Raw genomic sequence first — 8,653 nt, 5'->3', positions numbered from 1 at the left:
CACCTGGAGTGAAACACCTTATCCGCACACTGATGCCAAAAAATTTTTTAAAATAGTTGGGGTCGAGTCGAAGTTCGTAATATACCTTGGGGTTTCTGCTCAGGCACCCTGACACGTTGTCGAAAACATTGCCTTCCTTTCGCCTGGGGACCAATTCGCAAGAGAATGTTATCATTTCGATTGTCAGCTGAGCACATTAGGGATATAAGAAGATTGGAAATAGGAACACAAGCAGGCCATTCAGCCCCTCAAGCCTGCTCCGCCATTCAATTAGATCATGGCTGATCTTTTACCTCAACACCATTTTCCCACGCTATCCCCATATCCCTTGATGTCTTCATTATCTAGAAGTCTGATGATCTCTGTCTTGAATATATTTAATGACCGAGTCTCCATAACTCTCTGGGATGGTGAATTGCAAAGGTGTATTGTCCTCTGAGTGAAGGAATTCCACCTCATCTCAATTCTAAATATAGGAACATAGAGCATACATTGTTCAGAACATTGCTCAAGAGCAAAGGTGAAGCATTGATTAAGAGCTAGGGTGAACATTGCAATGCATTGAATTCAGCAATTGGTGTTTGTCTTTGGCTGAGAGGCTTCTTGAGATATATCTGTCAATAATGAATCAATTAAAATTGGAGAAGGGGTGCAGATATCTCAGAGCAGAAAGAGAAGGATGAGGCAAGGAGCCATGAAAACAAATGGATGAGGATTTTAAAATTGAGACATTGCTGGTCAAGGAGCAAATGAAGGCCAGCAAGCTCAGGTCGGATGGGTGCATGGGACTTTGTGTGAGTTAGGAAATATTTCAATTTTATCAATTGAAGTACATAAACATGACAAGATGCAATTCTTAACTGCTAATTTATTTCTATTAGTTCCAACTTAAGCAATATTCCTCATAGACTTAAACTCCTCTTCAAAATCAGCTAGCAAACAACACAGGCTCACTTGTTTTTACTTGTTAGCAGTCCCAGAGCCTTTAAGCACTCCTTGAGAAAGAGGGCGAGAGAGAGAGAGAGACACATGTCATCTGACACTCAAACAGCAACCTCCAGAGAGAGAGGGCGAGAAACACCTCTTGCTTCTTTCAGGGTCAAGCAGAAACTAACTGTTTTTCCCTGTAAACCTAGCTCTGCCCATCCACAAGACTCTGTCTCTTGTCAATCAACCTAATTAAACCTTACTCTGAAACTCCAGGGGAAAAACCGACAATAAACAAAAATGCATTTGCTTAGATTAAAACAAACACCCTATTATCTAGGAGTTTTGGTTGAGCTCAAGTTTATGGAGAGTGGAAGACGAGAGGCCAGCCAAACAAAAACAAGGTTTGAACAAACTAAGGGCATGCCGATCTGCCAATTACCATGCCAACAGTAGGAAAGCCAGCAAAAATACACTTATCAAAGCTTTTCGAACTACAAAAGCCGACAACAGCAGTGAAAAGTGACAGCAGCCATTTGCTCCTTCATTTGTCAGGAGTTACCCTGCAGATCCTCGCCACAGTGTTAATTGGCTGCTGTCAATTTTCACTGCTGTTGTCGGCTTTTGTAGTTCGAAAAGCTTTGATAAGTGTATTTTTGCTGGCTTTCCTACTGTTGGCATGGTAATTGGCAGATCGGCATGCCCTTAGTTTGTTCAAACCTTGTTTTTGTTTGGCTGGCCTCTCGTCTTCCACTCTCCATAAACTTGAGCTCAACCAAAACTCCTAGATAACAGGGTGTTTGTTTTAATCTAAGCAAATGCATTTTTGTTTATTGTCGGTTTTTCCCCTGGAGTTTCAGAGTAAGGTTTAATTAGTTGATTGACAAGAGACAGAGTCTTGTGGATGGGCAGAGCTAGGTTTACAGGGAAAAACAGTTAGTTTCTGCTTGACCCTGAAAGAAGCAAGAGGTGTTTCTCGCCCTCTCTCTCTGGAGGTTGCTGTTTGAGTGTCAGATGACATGTGTCTCTCTCTCTCTCTCGCCCTCTTTCTCAAGGAGTGCTTAAAGGCTCTGGGACTGCTAACAAGTAAAAACAAGTGAGCCTGTGTTGTTTGCTAGCTGATTTTGAAGAGGAGTTTAAGTCTATGAGGAATATTGCTTAAATTGGAACTAATAGAAATAAATTAGCAGTTAAGAATTGCATCTTGTCATGTTTATGTACTTCAATTGATAAAATTGAAATATTTCCTAACTCACACAAAGTCCCATGCACCCATCCGACCTGAGCTTGCTGGCCTTCATTTGCTCCTTGACCAGCAATGTCTCAATTTTAAAATCCTCATCCATTTGTTTTCATGGCTCCTTGCCTCATCCTTCTCTTTCTGCTCTGAGATATCTGCACCCCTTCTCCAATTTTAATTGATTCATTATTGACAGATATATCTCAAGAAGCCTCTCAGCCTTAATTTCCATCTCCCTTTTCTCCTTTAAGCCTTTGCTCAAAATCGATCTCTTTAATAATGCTTTTGGTCACAAACCTTGTTTGATAATCTTCCTGTGAAGGGTCTGAGGGTGTTTGACTACATTGAAGGAGCACTATTAATGAAAATTGTTATTACCTTTGAGTGTGTACCGTGTATGCATTGGAGGCTCTGAATAACCATTATTTCTCGTATGGACTTGGTTGGTGTGGAATATGATGAGGGTTAGGGATTGTAGTGGAGATGTTTGACAGGGTGGAGCCATCTGTGCAAAAGGGGCATGATCTTGCCAGAGCAGCAGTAGGTAGCCTCAGGTAGCTGGCCAATTGTGAGAGAGAGGTACATTTTTCAGCTACACCCATTCAGCCTCTGGAGATCAGGTCTCCCAAGGCCAGTGTTAGTGACTCAGAATTTTTAACAAGACTATTCAGACAGGGTAGACCTTGAAATGTGGTGCGGGGTTGGGTTCTAATGTTATTAACCTGATCCCATTGATAGGAAATAGAAGTGAGCACAGCAACTGCCCACGCTCACACTGCCCTATTTTTACTTTCGATTGTGTCAGTTTTCCACTGGTGTGTTAAGTTCAGAGATTCTTCCTCAGGCTGTGGGCGACAGTGGGCAAGGTTGCCTTTGAAACCCAAACCTGGGTTACCCTGAGAAGATGGTGCTGGGTCACCCCAACTGAATGGTTTGCTGGGTCGCTTCAGAGGACTTGAAGCATCAACAATGTCACAGATGACTTGAGTCATATGGAAGCTAATTCAGATAGAAGTATCCTTCCCTCAAGAACATTAGTGGAGCATAGAATCATAGAAACCCTACAGTACAGAAAGAGGCCATTCGGCCCATCGAGTCTGCACCGACCACAATCCCACCCAGGCCCTACCCCCATATCCCTACATATTTTACCCACTAATCCCTCTAATCTACGCATCCCAGGACACTAAGGGGCAATTTCAGCATAGCCAATCAACCTAACCCGCATGTCTGTTCTTACAGCTTTCATGTTCACAGTTTGGTGTCAGCTCTTGAAATGTAACCATTTTGATTTCACAACTTGGCATGAAAAATAAAAGAAGACTTGCATTTATAAAGCAACTTTTACAATCTCATCCCACAGCCTGTTAACTATTTTTCCATAGTACTCCCTGTGCTTGTGTCACGAGTTCAAATTTCCCCTAACATATAGACTATTCACCCATTACCATCAGCATGACATTAATGTACCTGCTCAAATGAACACATTAAAGCAAGATTCATACAAAGATCGTGAATATAGCCCAATCCATCACGCAAACCAGCCTCCCATCCATTGACTCTGTCTACACTTCCCGCTGCCTCGGCAAGACAGCCAGTATAATCAAGGACCCCACACACCCTGGATATACTCTCTTCCACCTTCTTCTGTCGGGAAAAAGATACAAAAGTCTGAGGTCACGTACCAACCAACTCAAGAAAGACTTCTTCCCTGCTGTCGTCAGACTTTTGAATCGACCTACCTCGCATGAAGTTGATCTTTCTCTACACCCTAGCTATGACAGATAGGAAATATACAGTAAATGGCAGAACCCTTAAGAGTATTGATAGGCAAAGGGATCTGGGCGTACAGGTACACAGGTCGCTGAAAGTGGCAATGCAGGTGAGAAGGTAGTCAAGAAGGCATACGGCATGCTTGCCTTCATCGGCCGGGGCATTGAAAATTGGCAAGTCATGTTGCAGCTTTATAGAACCTTAGCTAGGCTGCACTTGGAATATAGGGCCCTATTTTACCATTGCCTCGCACCCGTTTTCGGGCAATGGTAAAGTTGGGTGAGATCCATTATCGCGATCTGCACCCGCATCAGCGCAGATTGCCACTTTACCGAAACCCGGGAATTGCATGCATTTAAATTGAATTAATGAACTGCCCGCCCACCTTTATCAGCATTTCCCCCTTTACCACCGCGTTTGCCAATCCGGAACTGCGCCGTAATGCACCTGCTAAATAAAAGTCTGAATCGGACGCGCCAGCTTCTGAAGGGCGCGTTCAGTGTTTCCAATGGCTCTCTGACTCAGATCAGTGGTGGGGGGGAGAAGGGAGGTGGGTCAGATCATTCTCTGGTTGGGGAAGGAGGAGGGGAGTGAGGTCAGATCATTGTCTGGTTGGGGGAGGGCAGGAGGAGGAGGCGGGTCACATGTATCTCTGGGGGCGGGGTGGGCGAGAGGGCCAACCATTGTCTGGTGGAGGGGGGAAAGGGCTGATCGTTGTCTGGTGGAGAAGGAGGAGGAGGCGGGTCAGATGTTCCTCTGGAGGGCAGGGGGAGTGAGGCAAGACCATTCTCTGGGGGGGGGGGGGGGGGGCGGGGCGGGGAGTGAAGCCAGTTCGTTGTCGGAGGGGGGAAGTGATGCCAGATCATTGTATGGTGGGGGGGTGGGTGAGGCCAGACCATTCTCTGGGGGGGGGGAAGTAAGGCCAGATCGTTGTCTGGGGTGGGGGAGGAGGGAGGCAGGTAAGATGTCTCTCGGGGGGCGAGGAGGGAGGCGGGTATGCTGTATCTCGGGGGTGGGGGGAGGCCCGATCGCTCACTGGTGCGGGGGGGGCAGATGGATCTCTGGTGGTGGGGGGCAGATGGATCTTTGGTGGTGGGGGAGGCAGATGGATCTCTGTTGGGGGGGCAGATGGATCTCTGGTGGTCGGGGGGCAGATGGATCTCTGGTGGTGGGGGGGCAGATGGATCTCTGGTGGTGGGGGGGCAGATGGTTCTCTGGTGGTGGGGGGGGCAGATGGATCTCTAGTGGGGGGCAGGGGGGTCTGCTGCCACTCTGCGGGCGATCGGTGGGGAGGGGAGGGGGGCAGGGGTGGCAATCGGTCTGGGTAGTGGGGGGATGGATAAGGGGGACAGTGATGTGTGTGGGTAGTGGGGGGTGGATAAGGGGGACGGTGATGTGTGTGGGTAGTGGGGGGGTGGATAAGGGGGACAGTGATGTGTGTGGGTAGTGGAGGGGGTCATTAAGGGGGACAGTGATGTGTGTGGGTAGTGGGGGTTGGATAAGGGGGACAGTGATGTGTGTGGGTAGTGGGGGGGTTGGATAAGGGGGACAGTGATGTGTGTGGGTAGGGGGGGTTGATAAGGGGGACAGTGATGTGTGTGGTGTCCATTGCTCCCGCTTGTCGCTCCCGGGCCGTTTTCTCCGCTTTCTGCGGCCCGGGAGTGATCTGACACGGGCGCGCTTTTTCAAATTTTTTTCCAACTGCTCATGTGCAGTTCAGAGCTCCGATCGTTTCGGCCGCACGAATGGGACTGGAGATGGCCAAGAGCATATGGGGGGCGCCTGAAAGCAGATTTCTAAGTCGGATCTGCATGACTCCCAGATTCAGCACTTAGAATGAAAATGGTAAAATCAGGCCCATAGTGTTCAATTCTGGTCGCCACACTACCAGAAGGATGTGGAGGCTTTGGAGAGGGTACAGAAAAGATTTACCAGGATGTTGCCTGGTATGGAGGGCATTAGCTATGAGGAGAGGTTGGAGAAACCTGGTGTGTTCTCACTGGGACAACGGAGGTTAAGGGGCGACCTGATAGAAGTCCACAAGATTATGAGAGGCATGGACAGGAGTGGATAGTCAGAAGCTTTTTCCCAGGGTGGAAGAGTCAATTACTCGGGGGCACAGGTTTAAGGTGCGAAGGGCAAGGTTTAAAGGAGATGTGCGAGGCAGATTTTTTACACAGAGGGTAGTGGGTGCCTGGAACTCGTTGCCGGGGGAGGTAGTGGAAGCGGATACGGTAGTGACTTTTGAGGGACGTCTTGACAAATACATGAATGGGATGGGAATAGAGGGATATGGTCCCCGGAAGGGTAGGGGGTTTTAGTTCAGTCGGGCAGCATGGTCGATGCAGGCTTGGAGGGCCGAAGGGCCTGTTCCTGTGCTGTAATTTTCTTTGTTCTTCTTGTTCTTTGACTGTGACACTACATTCTGCACTCTCGCGTTTCCTTCTCTATGAACGGTATGCTTTATCTGTATAGCGCGCAAGAAACAATACTTTTCACTGTATACTAATACATGTGACAATACTAAATCAAATCAAATCAACGTGCTTTTCTTCTGGGTGATTGTGGTATAAGGGTCTGGCATATGCCGGGTTAATGTCGGATTGAGTACAGTACTACCTACACTGTAAGGTGAAAAGATCTGTGAACCCATGGGTCAGTGTGGTTATGAGCAGAGACATATAAAGACGTGAACATGGAGATAGCCCCCAGCCTTTACCCTTTACTATGCATGTGTAAATAGTTCTAGTCTTTAATAAAGGCTTACCGTTGACCTACAAGACTACGTAGACTTCTTTAGGGAATACCACTGTGTAACCAACATTTTCCCAACAGTGACCACAAAGTTTGTTGTGGTTTCTGCTGGCAGCAAATTTAGCAGCCTGGGTTTGATACAGATATCCCTGAATTGGAGAACCGACATGAAAAACTGAAAAGGGCAGCGTGTGTTATCTTGGAACGATGAGTCAGAAAGTTGTGAATTTCAGTCCCCCTCACCAAGTCTTAAGCATATACGTGAGGCTCAGGTCGGTGCAGTACTGAGGGACTGTCACATTCTCAGAGGTGAGTGATTACATTTAACTGGCCATCTTTCTGTTCCAGTCAATGTTAAATGCAGTGATGGAAAGGTTGATGTATATGAAACAGGTAATCATTAATAGCTCTGGTGACCTCGTGGCCCTTTGTTGCAGTACAGTATTACATTAAGATGATGTATCAAATCATGTAGGTTGTGCTTGAGAGGCACTGCTGAAAGGAAAAGGACCTGGTGTCACGGGATGGTATCTCAGAACCGTTACATATTACAGTATCACAAAAGCAGCTGAACAGCACCATGAGTCAGGAGTGTGATGGAATATTCTCCACCTCCCTGGATGAGGGAGGAAAACTGATGAATCCCAGGGCCAAGTAGACTGCTTGATCGGTTAAGCATTCAGTCACTCTAGCACTGACAGACAGCAGCATTCGGGTGTACCATCGGCAAGATGCACTGAAGTAATTCTACAAAGCTCCTTCGACAGCACCCACTAAACTTATAAAACCTCTACTGTCCAGAAGGCAAAGGCAGCAGATGCATGGGAACACCTCCACCTGCCAGTTCCTTCCAAGCCACACACCATCCTGACGAAGAACTATGTTCCTTCACTGTCGCTGGATTGAAGTCCTGAAATGTCCTTCTGAACAGCACTGTGGTGCACCTACACCAGATGGACTACCACAGTTCAAGAAGGCAAAAAAAAGGGTGGCATGGACAAGTTGGGCCGTAGGGTCTGTTTCCATGCTGTAAACCTCTGACTCTATGACTCTAAGGCAGCTCACCACCAACATTTACAAGTTTTTTAAAAATACTTTTCCAATTCAATCAAATCAAATCCAATTCAGAGTCTCAACAAGTTGAGACATTTCAGATCCAGGCTGACAAGACAGGACGGGAGACCAAAACCACCCTGTCCTGGGCCTGATCTACATGAGTCAAGCTGATTGGAGAAGGGGGAGGATCCTCCTCCAAGACTTGAGCTCATCTGCATCTTAGCCAAAAGGCCGAGATGCCGCTTTTAAAAATTGCTTCATATGAAACATATGAAGCCTCAGCGCAACCCAATGACCTCAACCAAGTGCAGGCGATCCATACTACACTTGATCTTAGCCAAAAGGCCGAGAAGCGATTTACAAGTGTTGATCATTAGGATAAAGCAACGCTCACATCCAATGAAAGTTTTTTCAAAAAATCATCTTAACAACAGGAGTCTGGCCACCTCTTGGGCAGGCTGACTCAAAAGCAATATGCATGCACTTGGATGAGTAGACAGTGCATGCTGGCTTGTTTCAGTTACCTGAGAGCTATGCTGCACAAGAATCTGTTGGCCATGGTTCAGATGGTAAGATTTTCAAGTCTGGGTGACAAGGATGTGAGTTCCAGATATTTGAGAACATAATCCAACTTGACATTTCAGTGAAATGCTCTGGGAGTGCCGCACTGTCAGAGATGCTACCTTTTGGGTGACACTTCCCCCCGAGCCTACACCAGTTAATTCATCATTTGGTCATGATCACATTGCTCTTTGTGGAATCTTGTGCGTAAATTGGCTTCTGGGATTTTTAGTTTGCAATAATAACAACACTTCAGAAGTGGCTGCAAAGTGTGTCCTGCAGGTCATGAAAGTGGCTATGTAAATGTGTATCTTTCTTTTTTCCACTTATTTTCTGCGTGTG

At 46.7% G+C, this 8,653-nt stretch overlaps 1 non-coding gene across 1 annotated transcript; it reads right to left on the bottom strand.

Moving 5' to 3' along the window:
* Positions 1 to 7,907: 7,907 nt before the first annotated feature.
* LOC144510301 (U2 spliceosomal RNA) lies at positions 7,908 to 8,107 on the bottom strand. The gene has a single exon (XR_013500608.1). It is a non-coding gene; the product is annotated as a U2 spliceosomal RNA (small nuclear RNA).
* Positions 8,108 to 8,653: the final 546 nt, after the last annotated feature.

This window comes from Mustelus asterias, chromosome 22, assembly GCF_964213995.1.
Source record: "Mustelus asterias chromosome 22, sMusAst1.hap1.1, whole genome shotgun sequence".
NCBI lineage: Eukaryota > Metazoa > Chordata > Chondrichthyes > Carcharhiniformes > Triakidae > Mustelus > Mustelus asterias.
Note: the sequence above shows the minus strand (reverse complement) of the source record. Positions and strands in the feature narration are given on the sequence as shown.